Source organism: Neovison vison, chromosome 3 (genome assembly GCF_020171115.1).
Source record: "Neovison vison isolate M4711 chromosome 3, ASM_NN_V1, whole genome shotgun sequence".
Lineage (NCBI taxonomy): Eukaryota > Metazoa > Chordata > Mammalia > Carnivora > Mustelidae > Neogale > Neogale vison.
The window spans coordinates 32,755,190-32,772,027 of NC_058093.1; positions in this window are offsets into that span (position 1 = coordinate 32,755,190).

Here is a 16,838-nt window from a genome sequence, read left to right on the forward strand (position 1 = left end):
AAAAAATGGAAGTTTGATTGGTGCTGCATGAAACAAGATAGCACTAGGGGGTCATGTTTAATAGTAAAGAAGAAACGCAGCAAGTGTAGCACTGGTGGGTAATTAGTCTCTAGTAGCTTACCCTCAGAATAGTCAGGGTCTTCTAGTTAGCTTTGAAACTAGGAAAATGTCCAGACCTTTTTAAGAGTTGGACGCAATTCTAAAAGTTAAGGGATTTAAGAAGCAAAGGATAGAAAGCTATTCTTTATTTCATCAACCATATGTACATTGAGTTGTTTATATTTATAGCACCTCAATCATGGAAAGCTACTCTGTCCACTCTGATGCTTTTAGTTTAGATGTGTAATCTATCACATTTCAAAATGAGGATTTTTCTCTTGATAGTTTGCACTGGTGTGTGTGTGTGTGAGAGAGAGTGTGTGTGTTGGCAACTTATTAAAAAGGCACCTTATCCTTTCTATGAAACAGAACTTTTTTACACTAGAAAACAGAAACATGGAGAATGTTTCTGATACTGGCATTCGTACTAAGATATATGAGAATTTAACTTTATACTGAGGTGAGTTAACATTTAATTTGTAGGTTTTTATGTTACTGTCGAAGTTAAGATTCTAAAAACACTGCTTTTATGTACATGGTAAGTCTTCATATGAGTTGCTTGTCTTGTATTTGAGCATTATCAAGAGTACTGTTGCACCAATGAAGATGTGTTCAGATCAAGACTTTAAGACTTCAAAAAAAAAAAAAAATTAGGTACCATGTTTTCTTATGTCCTCTTGGTTATTTTTCGATTCTTAGTTCCTTTAGGCATCACAAGGCAAAAACAAAGAAAAGTAGATCTGGGTAGGACAGTTGGAGTGCTGAGGCCCAGGACTTGGTAGCTTTTGGTCATGTTGCACACACACCATATTTGGAGATACCGCATATGGTGCTCTGTTTCGAACTTTTCTTGTATTTGTTTATATTTGCATTATGTTTTGAGTGTGTTTTTCCTTGTCATAGTTTAAATTTATTCATAAAATTTGGGAAAACTGCCAAGAAGTAAAACAATGAAAGGCATTAAACAGAGCTTCTCTGTCAGGATGTTGTGATCTGAAGATTAAGTCAGGGTGGGTGGAGAATTTGTTTCTGATGCTTTATCTTTAGAATGTCTGCTTTCAAATGATTTTTGAGAAGTTGTATTTAGAAAAGAAACAGTGCTTCAAAGGGAGGGAGAGAACAATGTAATCGGGACTTGAAAACCGTGTCAGATGAATATGCAGCTTATCACTGATTCTGGATACAAGTTGTTTCTTTTCAGAAGCCTCTAACAGGACTGATTTAATTTGCATTTTGTTCCATTTTTCTCATTTTTTGGAATTCCTTTCAGTCCTAAAATTTCAGATGCCAGGTGTCAGATGTCACAGCAGAGTATGAAATTACATAAAGTAGCGTCCCCTTTCAAACAAGTCCTCTCTGACCCACACCATCTTTAGTGACTTGAAAAATGAGATTTTTTCATCTTAACTTTCTGAAAAGAAACAATTGGTTTAACAACCAAAACCAAAAACACCACCTAACAATGAGGATTTTATTAAAATACTGGTTTAGCTTGAAGACGCTTAGGGAGGAAAACTTTGAAGAATGTCGAAGTCAGTTGCTAAATCTAATACATCTGAAAACAGACTATAGATCCTAAAAAGAATGATTCTGAAAAACTTGTTTTCTGGAAATAAGTTACATAAGACTTCTCAGCCTTGCCCATGACAGTAAGTCTGAGGGCTGATGGCGGCTACCTCCCCTTTTCTCTCGGCAGACTTCCCCACCTCTCCTGCTGGGGATTTTTTAACTTCAACTTTATTAGAAAGATTTTTACCAACAAAACTGTAAGTGGTCTCTATTAAGTACTGCTTTTTTTTTTTTTTTAAAGTAATGGATCTAATACCATGTTCTCCAAAGCTTGCAATTTTTTCAGCAATGTTTAAAGATTATCCTGGAATAATTTTTTTTTTTTTGCTGCTAAAATAAATTTTATAGTTTTTAAAGCAATTATTTCCTGTGATACAACTCTAAAACTTTAAAATCTCTTGTCTGTGAGTTTTTTCTTTTGTAAGAGAATTATGTACATCTGTGATGTTTTAAAGGTGTACATATTGGACCACGCTGAAATGTAATGCGTCTTTTCTCTACGCTTAACAGTTGGTTATTCACTGGGAGTTCATTTTGGATGTATTCTTGGTTACTGCTGTTTTCTGCCTAAAGAAGTGTACATCATAAAGAAGCAATATAGCCACATGGTATGGACTATTTATTTGTAAATTGACCTCAAGTTTGAAGAATAAAGATATGGAAAAAGTTTCTGATATTAAAACAATATTTTGTGGTGTTTTTTTTCCTAAAAAAAAAAAACGTCTCTATAATATAAGGTCAAACTTAAACTGACATTCTTGAAATACTTGTTTTGAAAAAGGAGTTTGGGGAATTTCCTTTTCTTGGCCTAACCAGTCCACTTGAAGGCAAATACTGTACTTCAGAAATTCTGGTCTTAACCTACTTTGTTTCTGGATAGGATTCCTCTGATCTCCGTTTCTCTAACCCTTCCTGATGCCTCCTTTCTATTTTGGGTGTGCCTACACAGATTATCTGCTGTCAGCGCTTAAAAATTAGGGCCGTTAAGATGTTTTCTACACATGAAATGTTCACATATTATGGAATTAGAGATCCTACAATTCGTGGGAGAAATTAAAAGCAACATGGCAGCCATAAATCTGGGTTTTATTCCTACATTTAATCCTGTAATTGTGAAAGAATTATTTCCTGCTGTGATATCTCAGAAACCCACCCCCCTCCCTGCCTTCAAGACCACTTGATGTATGTTTCTGACAAAAACAGATGTATGTACCTTGATACCAACAACACTGCTATAAAAGCAGGTCACTGTATAGAATCCTGCAACTGTAAGAAAGCAGCTTCGCGTGTTGTGCATCCACTTAAATATTAATTGTGCCTCATTTCTGTCATTAACTGCTCAGATTGTTACTTTAAACTTTGGTAGCTTAATGTTTACACTAAGTAACACCTATGATTTTAGGTGAGGCAGGTCTCTGTTGTCATGAAAAGATACAAGAACAGGCTACGTTTATATATATAGATAGCCTGATTTAAGTGATACCATCAATGTGACCCCCTCTCCCCAAAAAACAAAAACTTGCCTCTGATTCTAATCTACTTGCAAGCATGTAGACTCCAAGGTCACATCTGTTTGGAAATCATCTCCAGCTCCAGTGCTTTAATAAGGGTCCATGGTCCCCTGAATGGGCATTCAATCACTTTCTTGATTAAAATGTTAACAAAATTATAACCACAAGGCATATATGTGTTGAACGTTAGATGCATTTTTCTAGTTTTAGACTTTCTGGAACCCTTTTCATCAAACCTTTCCATTAGCATCCTTACTGAGTGATACTTTTGAATAGTGTTGACTTGGTGGGATTCATTCAGAAGCAACTTTTCCATTTGGTGATTCCTTGTTAATCCTCAGTTCTTTGTAAAGAGAAATCCTGTCCTGTGAGTTCTCTGTTACACAATAAGATGGGGCCTCTAATTAAAACTTTTTCTGCATGGATTACCTTGTAGAAATAGGGTCTGTCTCCAATATGAGTTTTTTGTTGCTGTAAGTTTTTCTGCATTTGCAGATTTTCTCATAAAATTTAAATTCAGTTTAGTCATATAATGTATTCATCACTTGCATGTAACACCCAGTGCTCATAATATCAAGAGTTCTCCTTAACCACCGTCCGCTAATTACCCCATCCCCCCACCCAGCTCCCCTCCAATTAGTTCCCTATACTCTCTTATGGTTTGCCTCCCTCTCTGTTTTTAATCTTATTTTATTTTTCCTTCCTTTTCCCTATGTTCATGTTTTGTTTCTTAAATTCCACATGAGTGAAATCATATGGTATTTGTCTTTTTTTGACTTACTTTACTTATCATAATACCCTCTAGTTCCATCTGTGTCTTTACAAATGGCAAAGTTTCATTCTTTTTGATGGCTGAGTAATATTCGTGTGTGTGTGTACACGCATTGCATGCATATGTATATGTGTGTATATAGGCTATTGTTAATGTTTGCCATAAACATTGGAGTGCATGTGCCCCTTTGGATTAGCATTTTTGTACCCTCTGGATAAATACCTAGTAGTGCAATTGCTGGGTCATAGGTTAGTTCTATTTGTAACCTTTTGAGGAACCTCCATCTGTTCTCCAGAGTGGGTGTACCAGTTTGCATTCCCACCAACAGTGTAAGAGGACTCCCGCCGTCTGCACATCCTTACCAATATTTGTTTACTGACTTGTTAATATAAGCCATTTTGACTGGTGTGAGGTGGTATCTCATTGTGGTTTTGATTTGTATTTTCCTGATGCCAAGTGATGTGGAGCATTCCTCGTGTCTGTTGGCCATCTGGATGTCTTCGTTGAAGAAATTGTCTGTTCATTTCTTCTGCCCATTTCCTGACTGGATTTTTTGGGGTCTTTTTTTGGGTGTTGAGTTTGATAAGTTCTTTATAGGTTATGGATACTAGCCCTCTATTAGGTATGTTATTTGCAAATATCTTCTCTCATTCCATAGGTTGTCTCTTAGTTTTGTTGATTGTTTCCTTTACTGTGCAAAGCTTTTTATCCTGATGAAGTACCAATAGTTCATTTTTGCTTTTATTTCCCTTGCCTTTGAAGATGTGTCTAGTTAGAAGTTGCCATGGCCGAGGCCAGAGAGGTTGCTGCCTGTGCCATTCTCTAGGATTTTGACTGTCTTGCTTTTAGGTCTTTCATCCATTTTGAGTTCATTTTTGTGTATGGTGTAAGAAGGTGATCTGGTTTCATTCTTTTTCATTCCCAACACCATTTGTTGAAGAGACTGTCCTTTTTCCATTGGACATTCTTTCCTGCTTAGTTGAAGATTAGTTGACCATAGAGTTGAGGGTCTAATTCTGGGATCTGTACTCTGTCCCTTGGTCTATGTGTCTGTTTTTGTGCCGGTACCATACTGTCTTGATGATGACAGCTTTGTCATACAGCTTGAAGTTCGGAATTGTGATGTCTCCAGCTTTGGTTTTCTTTTTCAACCTTCCTCTGGTTCTTCAGGGTCTTTTCTGGTTCCATACAAATTTTAGAATTATTTGTTCCAGTGAAAAATACTGGTGGTAGATTTTTCTCTTTAGAAAATGCCCTCTCATGGTAAGAGTGGGATGACCTGCAGCTTTCCCACACTGTCTGAATTTATGGGGTTTCTTCATGGAAATCCTAGTGTGAGCTTTCCTGTTTAATCAAAGGCAAGCTGTAAGTGAAGATTTTCCTGTAGTGACCACATTTAGTATAAATTCTTTGATGTTGATTACAAGGCGCATTATAGCTAAAGATTTCCCCACTTTCTTCACATTCTTTTTTTTTTTTTTTAAGATTTTATTTATTTATTTGACAGAGATCACAAGTAGAGAGGCAGGCGGAGAGAGAGGGAAGCAGGCTCCCTGCTGAGCAGAGAGCCCGATGCAGGGCTTGATCCCAGGACCCTGAGATCATAACCTGAACCGAAGACAGCGGCTTAACCCACTGAGCCACCCGGGCGCCCCTTCATTTTTGTTTTTAACCTGCATGAACACTCACATGTTGGATAAAGAATGGGCAGTCCCTAAAGACTTTGTCAGTTTTTTACAACCAGAGGATTTCATACCTATATGATTTTCCACATGTTAAGGCAGTTCCCTAACTTTTTGACCTCAGGACTTCTTTACAATCTGAAACAAATTACTGGCAAAATTCTTGATTTATGTGGCTTACATCTCGATATTTTTAAATCATGGACTTTTTCGTTCACAAGTGTTTGTGCTTTACCAGGAAATGTATAGAGTTTTAAAATCATTTACTTTGGGTTTCCTTAATGACCACAGTCATGTTAAGATAATCATTTTTAAGTGAGAGTCCATAGGCTGGGGTGTATGTATGTCCCTTGTCCCATCCCCGAGTCCCAGCTTTCCACTGGAGGAAAAACTTCATAGCTTTTAGCACAACACAGCTGTGAATCTTTTGCTTTGTGATACTGCACAGTTCCACAGTCTCCATCAAAATAGGAATGAAAAACCCACTGCTATGTTGCCCAAATAATGTGATGCCACAGCTTTCCAAATTCTATTTGTAAAAGCCTATAGTTCCAATGCCCTTACACTTTGTCTATCCTCATGGCCCTGTACTGGATGCTGTCTGACCTCAGAAGGGTTCTGTGTCTGAAATGGGAGGCAGACTGAAGGTCAGAATGAGATCAGAGGATGGCTTTAACAGGGGGCTGGGTAGGGGTCAGGGGAGGGGCGCTCAGGCTGGTTGGACAAAGACTTTCACGGTGAAGTTGTTTATAGTAACTGTCGATGGAAACAAACACCCTACATGCCCTAATATCTAAATAACTAAATGTCATATAACATCCATTCGACTGATCATATGGGCAACAAGTGTTTACACAACTTCTTATATCATGAGGATTATGTCATATTATGAAATGTAGAGGCACTTCAGGTCAAAATGTGTGTGTGTGTGTGTGTGCACACGCATGTGCACGCACATGCATGCCCATCTCTGTGGCACGCATATTGCATAGAGAAAAGCCTGGAAAGAAATATGCCAACATGGTGGTGATTGTGAAATTGTGGTTCACTTATTTTCCCCTCCACGCTTTTCTTTACTATTTTTTTTTTAATTTACAATGACATTGTTGCTATCTTAAAAATCCAAATTTATGAGACCAGTTCAGTCATTATTTTTCTTATCCTGGCAAAATGAATACTTTTTAACAGAAAAAGTCTTGAAATTGTGTCATATTTTGGTAAAAACCAGAAACTTGACTTTCTTTCCTTTTTTAAAAAAGATTTTATTTATTTATTTGACAGAGACATAGTGAGAGAGGGAACATAAGCAGGGGGGGTGGGAGAGGGAGAAGCAGGCTTCCCACTGAGCAGGGAGCTTGCTGTGGGGCTCGGTCCCAAGACCCTGGGATCATAACCTAAGTCAAAGGCAGATGCCTAACGACTGAGCCACCCAGGTGCCCCAACTTTTGATTTTTTTAATCTCATTGTATTTATATTAGTGTGTTAGTTTCCTAGGGCTGCTGTCACAGAATCCCACAAGCTGGGTGACTGAAAACTGAAGAAATCTGTTCTCACTGTTCTGGAGTCTAGGTGTGTTGGCTTGGCCATGTTCCTTCTGAAGTCCATCAGAGAATTCTTTCTTGCCTCTTTCCAGCTGCTGGCGGCTTGCCATGATGTGTGGCAGTCTTGGGCCTATAGATTCATCGCCCTGGTCCTCCCCATGGCATTCTTCTCCCCGTGTCTTCACATCATCTTCCCTCTGTGCATCTGTGTGTTCAAATTTCCCCTTTTCATAAGGACACAGTCGCATTACCCTGGTCGTCTGCAATAACCCTACTACCTCCAAGTAAGGTCCCATTCCGAGATACTAGGAGTTAGGACAACATATCTTTCTGGGGGTGGGGGTTGGGGACACAATTCGACCCATAGTCCCCCTTTTTTTTGAAAGTGTTCTTCCAATTATACTTCTTTTTAAAAGATTTTATTTATTTATTTGACAGAGATCACAAGTAGGCAGAGAAGCAGGCAAAGAGAGAGGGGGAAGCAAGCTCCCTGCTGAGCAGAGAGCCCAATGTGGGGCTCGATCCCAAGACCCTGAGATCATGACCGGAGTTGAAGCTCCCTGCTGAGCAGAGAGCCCAATGTGGGGCTCGATCCCAAGACCCTGAGATCATGACCGGAGTTGAGCCACCCAGGCACCCCCAATTATGCAGTTTGCTTATCAATTTTCTGTTTATTCCATCTTTATAATGTGATATTTAAGTATCTATCCCTGTCTTCTTGTATTAAACATTTTTTTCTTTTGTGTTTCCTTCCCTTTTCTGTATATTTTAATTTTCATGTTATCAATTCTCTCGTTGACTGCCTCAGCACTAAATTGGAATTTTCCTATTTATGTGGCACTTTTGTCTCCGTACAGCTCTTTTTAAAATTTTTTATGCATACTTGTTATTTTGTTTTAGATTTATTTTAGATTTGTTTGAGAGAGATCTTGAGATAGAGATCCTAAGTGGGGGCGGAGGTAGAGGGAGAAGACCACTCCCTGCTGAGAAGGGACGAGGGACTTGTTCTCAGGACCCTGGGGTCATGACCTGAGCTGAAGGCAGATGCTTAATCAACTGAGCCAACCAGGTGTCCTGTATTATAATGTATTTAATCATTATTTCCTTCCTGGGCTTTTAGGTTATTCCAAAGTTTACCACTACAATCAATGTGACAGCAAAGGGCCCTTACTAACACTTTTGGGCATAAGTGGAAACTCACGTATAGGACAGTTCTTGAATAGTGGACCTGCTGGATCAAACCTTAGAAGTTTTGCAAGCTATCCAACTGTTATTTTGTTTTGAGTGTATATATCCTGACTCCTGGGGTAAGTTTAAATTCCCCAGGACACAGGGGCTTTAGCAATTCCTTTCATTCCGCAGGTCTAGCATAGGATGTCTTTCTTCTCTGAGATTCAGAAGGTTTGCTCTGGGACCTTCATCAGTTAGCCTTTGCCCAGGCTAAAATGCAGGCGACCAGGAGAAAGAAGGTGTGGGATGTGAGCTATTAGGATTTTTGGTCACATAGTCCTTCCCTCCCTCCCTCCCTTTTTCCCCTGATGATAAATAATAATCTCATATGCCTTTTGAGTCACTTGGGACCTTGTTTTGTCCTCCCCCTTCCCAGGAATACTCTTAACAACAAGGGAAATAAAAACGTACACAGTATCATTAATCAAAAAGAGACGTGCTGGCGCTCGGTGGGGAGCCCCAAGGCAGCCTTGGCTGGGTGGATCTCGCCTCCCTCCTCCGCAGGATTTACAGGAAGCGGCAGGGACTGCGTGGAGATAATGGATGCTTCCGTGCCCCCCCATTCTCCTTCTGTGAATCACAAGCCCTGGGATGCCGGCCACCGTGCATGCTGACGTCTGCCAGCTCCGTCCCCGGCTTCCTGGCTTCCCAAAGTAGCGCAGACCCCGAGCCTTTCTCCTACAGAGTCGTGGGAACCTGGTGCAGCAGTATATGCTATTGTCACAGGTAGAGGAGGTGACGCAGACTCACCGCAGCAAGACACCCACGATGCCCAGTCACCAGCACGCCCTTGATGTCATAAAACGCATTATGGCTATGGAAGAAAAAGATGAATTTTACATTGCAGTTTGAGGAACAAGAATTTTATGCTGGGTCTTCCTTCCTTCTTCCCCAATCCTTCCTGTTCTTTCTTTTGCTTTAAAGATACAGAAAAATGGGGCACCTGGGTGACTCAGTGGGTTCAGCCTCTGCCTTCAGCTCAGATCATGATCCCAGTGTCCTGGGATCGAGCCCCATGTCGGGCTCTCTGCTCAGTGGGGAGCCTGCTTTCCTCCCCTCTCCTCTGCCTGCCTCTCTGTCTGCTTGTGATCTCTCTCTCTCTGTCAGATTAAAAAAAAAAAAAAAAAGATACAGAAAAACGATGTCAGTTGTATTGCAAAACCTCTTGAGAAACCAGGGTCTGTAAGACACTAATAATTCTCACGCTTGGGAGTTCCAGAAAAATAATAATTGTAACAGCTAACACTGAGACTTTGCCAAGGATGTTAGGTGTGTTACCTCCATCCGTCTCCGCGATGGTGCCCTAAAAATGGGTGTCCTCGTTCACTGCCCCATCCCTGCCCTGCTGACCCCTGATGCTCCCGGTATTCTGCTCACCTGCTCGGTCACCGGTGCCGCTGCGGGCCTGCCCTGGGGGCCGAGCATGGCACTGCCCACCTGCCGGATGGTCAGCGAGACAGTGACCGCTCCGCCGCTGGCTCCGGGCGGGGCGCTTCGTCAGGGACGGGGTGGAAAGGAACACGTTGGGTATGTGCCAGCAGGAAGATCGCGGTACTCCGCGAAGGGATTTTTGTTAATTTTGGCTCAGAGTAGGCCACCTGGTTATCCCGTTCCGGACGCGTCAGTCATTCCACTCATTTCCGTTCGCGGATGAACATGACCACGTTTTCGCAGGCAACGGTTTCCTTTCTCTTTTTTAAAAACAGCTTTATTGGGGTTGAGTTGATATACCATAAGATTCCCTTATTATTCCCTTATTATAAGTGTGTAATTTAATGATCTGTAGTGAATTTATAGAGTTAGCCACCATCGCCACAATCTGGTTCTAGAATATTTCCTTGACCCCCGAAGGTGCCTGATGCCCACTTAAAGTCACTCTGGGGGTTTCCTTTGCCCCCTCCTGCCCCTTGTTCTGGACTTTTAAACCATTTCCTAGGGAGGGAGGCAGAATTTGCACTGTGGCCCCCTGGGCTTTCTATGAGGATTCCAACAGATACCACATAGATCAGTGTTGGAGATGCCCATGCTGGCAAGATGGTACTTGGACCTGAATCTATGCAGGTTCATGGGCCAAACCATGCTCTCTTCTGGTCTGGACCCTGCTAGGCTGTGTCCTGAGATACTTGCTTTCCCCATTGGTCAGAATCCCACACATCTTTCAAGGCTGAGCTAAAACTCTACTCATTTGCAACGTTTTCCCTCACTACCTGAACACTCATTCCCACCTCTGACTTCTCACTGTCTTGTACTGTTTCTTTGACAATTTCTTCCCTTCCCATTTCTCTTTTCCTGGAAGTCCTATTAGCTAATACTGGATCCATGGATTAGTTTTATAGGTCTCTTATTTTTTCTATCATCTTTTTTATCTCTCGAGTTTGGGACCTGATTTTGGGTAGATTTTATTTTCCCAAACCTTATAATGAATATTCTGTTTGCAGTATTTTAAAAATTTTCAATGGCTCTTATTTTGATCTATGATTTTCTTTCTTTAGATAGCATCCTATTTCCGTTTTATGGGCACAGTTGCTAATGAGAGTTTTTGTTTTTTTTTGAGTTCTTGTCTGTAACCTAGTTTTTCTTTATATTAGTGGGAGTCATTAAAAAAATGACTATTGAAAACAATCTCTATCCTGGAAGTTCATCCTTGTGTCCATTCAGAGTGGAGCATGAGGCAATAAAATATCCTGTATGTGGGCAAAAGCTTTCCATTGGAGGGGGTTGCCTCTGTAAGATTGAGGGCATCCTAAATACCAGAAGGCAGAGATGTTTCCAGACCCCATGTGATTTGCCTTGAGGAGCACTCTAATAATTAGCCTGGGGCAGGGGGAGGATGGGGCAGAGATTTCCAGGGAGCGCAGTGGGCAGAGCAGCTGTCCTTGTACACACCTTCACCTCACTATCTCGATATTCCTGCTGTGTCTGAGTCTTCAATCTCCTCAGAGGGTTTGGCTTTTTTCTGGAATGTACTCCCTTCCATGCAGACTCTAAAGTCGTGATTTCCTCCGATCTTTATTCTAACATCCCTCCATCCAGCCTCTGTCTCCCTGACGTTTGTTGACTTCACTTCAACAATAGCCATTCATTTATTTTCCTTACTGTGGTGGGCTTATGTCCTGCAACATTTTCTTGCTACCATATTAATGAAGACCAAGGAGAGGGGACACCTTAAATGCACATATTCAACCCTCCATTGAGACTGGAATTCCTACCTTCGCTACCAGTTATTTAATTAAACTTTTATTAAATAAAATAAACAGTTATTTAATTAAAATTCAAATCAGGATAGTCTTCTGTTGATGGGACTAAGTTCCAAAAAAAAAAGTAAAGCTAGATTATAATCTCGCATGGGGATGGGATCAGGGTTGATTCTGCATTCCATAGAACCTGGCCCCAAACCTTTTATTCGGTATGTGCTCAATATATGTTTATCAGTCAAGTCAGCTTTACCATGGAAGCCCATCTCATTTTTATCTGTCCTTGCTAGCGTGATTTCTCATAGAATGGATTCGCACACATCTGGAGAGCCGTTCGGACCTCCCTTTTATATTTTTAGTCTTGACTATGCTCTTTGGCAGGATTTGGAAGTGATAAGAAAATAAGACTGAGTGCCCCATATGGAGAGACTCATAACTCTGTCATTTGTCTTCAAATTTGCCGTCCTTTTCGCTTACTTTCCTCCCAGGTGAAAGCATAACCGGGGCATCTAAGTATCCCCTTATCTCTTTCTCTCTTTGTGTTCACCAGGGGGACTAGGCTATTTCCTCTGGAAGTCCCAGAGTTCCCCAAGTTAGGGGCACTTTTCCCTCCTTCCCCATGGCTGCGTACAACCCCCTTTCCATACTCTGGTTTGCTCTGGACATTTTTCCCCTCAAAAAAAAAAAAAAAACCCAAATTGGTGGTTTAATCTCATCCAAATAAAAACCATCCAAGCGGAGCAGCGTGACATGGTCCTTAAATCCCGTAGGTCACATTTTTGGCAAATAGCTGTGTCCTGCGACTGTCATTCCCATGATGTCCGGCTTACTCATCATCCAATGCATGATATTTTCTTGTTCTGGAATGTTCCATCTCAATTAAAATTGGAGGGAAAAAAGTCATCCTTTTACATTGTTAATAGAAAAAAAAAAAGTACATTGTGGAGACTTTTCTCATCAAGACTACAGAAGAGGAGAAATTGCCTGCCCTGCCCTCCCACCCTGCACCCCCGGCATCCCCAGGGGAGACACATGGTCCAGAATGCAATCAGCTCAGGAGGAAAGCCGGAAGCAATATTTCTTATTTGGAAAAATTCTTTGCACTATCTTTCCTTTCTGTGCTTCAGGGACCAATATAACTACCCAATTAATTTACAACATCTATTCACAATTTTTGCCAAGTAATTCTTAACAAAACCACAATTTAACACATTCGGAATGAGAGGATCTGGTAGAAAGGACATTGATTTGGGGGTCAAAGAAAGACTTGGCTCTGAATGGTAACTCAGCATGGTTTTCTGTCTAATTACTGTGCTAAATTACGGATAGCATCAAACTTAACATTTTAACCCTTTTTAAGTGTACTGTTCAGTGGCATTAAGCTCATTCATGATAAGCCACGGCCACCATTATCCATGTACAGAAATTTTGCATCTTCCCCGACTAAACTCTGTCCCCACTGAATACTAACTCCCCATTCCTGCCCCTCCACAGGTCCTAGTAACTAACATCTCTTCTACTTTTTGTCCCTGTGAGTTGAATTTTTTTTTTTTCCTGTGAGTTGAATTTGCCTGTTCTCAGCACCTCATGTAAGTGGGACGATACATACTCATTGTTTTGTGTTTGTCTTATTTCACACAGAATCATGTCTTCAAGGTTCACACATGTTGTATATTGCATCAGAATTCTATTCCATTCTACAACGGCTGGGCAGCTCAGTCAGTTACATGTCTGCCTTTGGCTCAGGTCATGATCCCAGCATCCTGGGATCGAATCCCACATCAGGCTCCTTGCTCCGCGAGCGGGCAACCTGCTCTCCTCCCTCTGCTGCTCCCCCAGCTTGTGCTCTCTCTTTCTGACAAATAAATAAAATCTTAAAAAAAAATTCTGTTCCCTTTAAGGCCGAATAAAGATCATTTGTATGTTTATACCACATTTTGTTCATAGAGTCATCTCTTGATGAGTATTTGAGTCATTTCGCTTTTTATTGTGGGGAATAATGCTGTTTTGCACATGGATGTAGAAATATCTGTTTGAGTTCCTGCTTTCACTTCTTTTGGGTGCATTCCCAGCAGTGGACTTGCGGGATCATATGGTAATTCTGCATTTCACTTTTTGAGGAATCATCGAACTGCTTTTCAGTCAGCATCCTTTTATGGAGAAGACTTAGGCTCAGAGAGGTTAAGTTACTAGTACAAGGTCACAGAGCTGGTCTCAGAAGAGAGTTAGTAATTTTGATGAAAAGGTATGTAATATGTCTCAATAGTGCTTTAAATTTTTTTTTAAAAGATTATTTATTTATTTATTTGATAGAGAGAGATCACAAGTAGGCAGAGAGGTAGGCAGAGAGAGAGGGGGAAGCAGGCTCCCTGCTGAGCAGAGAGCCCAATGTGGAGCTCAATCCCAGGACCCTGAGATCATGACCTGAGCCGAAGGCAGAGGCTTAAACCACTGAGCCGCCCATCAAAAGTGCTTTAAATAGGCTCTTAATAATAATGTTTATTCTCTTCCCTTTTCCTTCTGACGGTAATTCAGGTATTGGGGTCTAAAGCCTGAATTTACTTAAAATTCCACACTCTTTCATTTCTTTATTGATAGCATGAAAATAATCCCCCTAATCTTGGCCAAAGGAGTCGCACACCTCAGAAGCACAAGCTCCTTTCTAACAATTCACATGCTCATTTCAGGTTATTGTTCTTGGTCTATAATCTTTTCCAGACTTCGGTGGCTGTAGTTAATGAATATTGTTTGGGGGTTCTTGAGAGTAATAGGACTGCTTTATAGATGATGGTAATGTAGATTTTTCACCAGTTAAGATGGATCTAACACCTTTCCCCTCCCTAATCCCAAATATACAGAATGGAAAGTAGTGAGATCCTACTGAACGCAGTCGGACTGAACAGGACCAAAGCAAAGGTGTGTGAAGTCGAATTTAGAGGCCCCCTTGCCGTTCTTTGTCTTGGGCCTCGCCCCTTGGTGTCCACCTTCAGACCTTTCTTCTAGGCCTTTCTCCTCTGCCTTGCCCTTCAACACCGGTCTGTAGGTTGGTGTGATTGGAAATGAAGCTGTTGCCTCTCCCAGGAGCTTTTATACCTACAACCTCAGTTCTGGAAGTGTTGAATAAAAGGCATGTTTCAGAACTCCCAAGGGCTGAGTTTTGGGAGCCGAAGGTGGGAGAGGCTTTCCTGATGTCACTGAACTCATGCATCGCAGGACATGGATCTTAGCGACTGATGCTACCCACAGTGTTTCCGGACACGGGGACTCGAACCAGATGAAGGTGCTGATTAACGAGCCATTTGGGAGTCATCAAGACCGCGAGTAGCCTTCAGTGTTGTCCTTGAGGGGCCACGTGGAAATTCATTTTTCTCCTGAAAAAGGTTGAGAACCATCTCGGCCAAAGACGGTCTGGGAAGTCAAAGGATGGGGAAGAGAAACGTCTGGCTTTGGGGCTGTGAAGAGACCAGTCAGTACACGCATTTCACGCCCACTGGGACCCAGATCGCTGCCCGGAGGTGTAGTTCCCAGACTGTCCACAAGATGGTGCAGAAAGTCTGCTCACAGCCTGTCCTCGGGCGAGCTCTGCAGCCTCCGCCAGAGTCCTGGTGAAATGATAAACCGGTTAGGTCAGCAGGAGGAAGCCTTCACGGAGGCAAAGATGCTTTTTGACATTTTAAGCATTCAGACTGAAATGTGATTAAAAATGGATTGAGTTCCTAATAAATTAAATGCAATCAGTCATTTCATTTAATTTGTACCAAAGCTTCTTGTCCAGTGCGTGGTCTAGGCAAGAGACCAGCGTCAGATAGAAGAAAAAGGAGGGCTGAGCCCGACCCTGTGTCAGGGATGCAACAAGGCACCCCCTGTTCCTAGACAATCTTGATGCTGAACTGGGGATCTGCTCATTCATCACTGTGGGCATTTACTCCAGACAGCACTTACCTGCGTGCTGTGGGGACAGCAATAAAAAAAGAAAAAATCCCAGCCCTTAGCTTGCATCCTGTTGGGAGGATCAGATAACAAATCAGCCAAGGAAAATAAGTATCATGCCAGATGGTGATACACACTATGGAACAAATATTAAAACCTGTAAATGGAGATGGGGTGGGGCAGCTACAATTTTTTTTTCTTTTTTTCTTTTTTTTAAGATTTTATTTATTTATTTGACAGAGAGAGATCACAAGTGGGCAGAGAGGCAGGCAGAGAGAGAGAGAGAAGGAAGCAGGCTCCCTGCTGAGCAGAGAGCCCGATGCGGGACTCGATCCCAGGACCCTGAGATCATGACCTGAGCCGAAGGCAGTGGCTTAACCCACTGAGCCACCCAGGCGCCCCAGGCAGCTACAATTTTAAATAGTGTGGCCATGGGAGGTCTCTCTGAGAAGGTGACATTTCAGTAAGACCTAAAGGGTCTTGGGGCAAGTTATAGGGACTTGAGGGGAAGATCATTCTAGGCAGAGGGTACAGCAGAGGTCCTGACTAACAGACTCCAGGGAGAGTAAGGAGGCCAGGGTGATGCAGAGAGGGGAGAATTGTAGGCTATGAGTCGCAGACACACTGTTGGGGTTGATTAGGGGATTTTGAAGCAGATGGATTACATAAAACCTTATCAAGACACTGTAAGACCTTTGGCTTCCACCCTGGGATTGATAGGAAGGAGCCTTTGGGGGATTCCCAATAGAGAAGTGACATGATCTGGCTTACATTTTGAAAGGATCCCTCTGGCTTCTGTCCTGAGAAGGGGCCAGAGGTGGAAGGAGAGGGACCAGTGTGATGTTCAGGGTGAGAGATGGTCGTAGCTGAAGCCATCAGTGGTGACAGCAGCGGTCACATTTGGATAAATTTGGGGTCAACAGGATTTGATGGTAGATTGGCTGAGTGTTTGAGGGGAAGAGAGGCGTCCAGGACCACTGCCACGTTACTCCCATGAGCCACTAGGCAGAGCTGGCCGCTAGCAGAGATGCATTAGGGGAGCAGGGGTTTTGAGGAAAGACCAGGAACTCCGTTTTGAATATGGTGAGTCAGGGATGCTCTGGTGATGTCCAAGGGGAAATGCCCAAGTGCCGTTCGTGGGAGGGGGCCGGTGGGTCTGTTTGACAGTTAAGGGCATGGACCGGAGTCAGAATGAATCCAAGGACGGAGCGCAGGCACGCCCCTCCATTTAGAAGTCAGGGAGATGGGAAGTGGCTGGAGGATGGATCCTGAAGGTTGGAGGAGACCCAGAGAGTGTAGTGTCCTAGAGA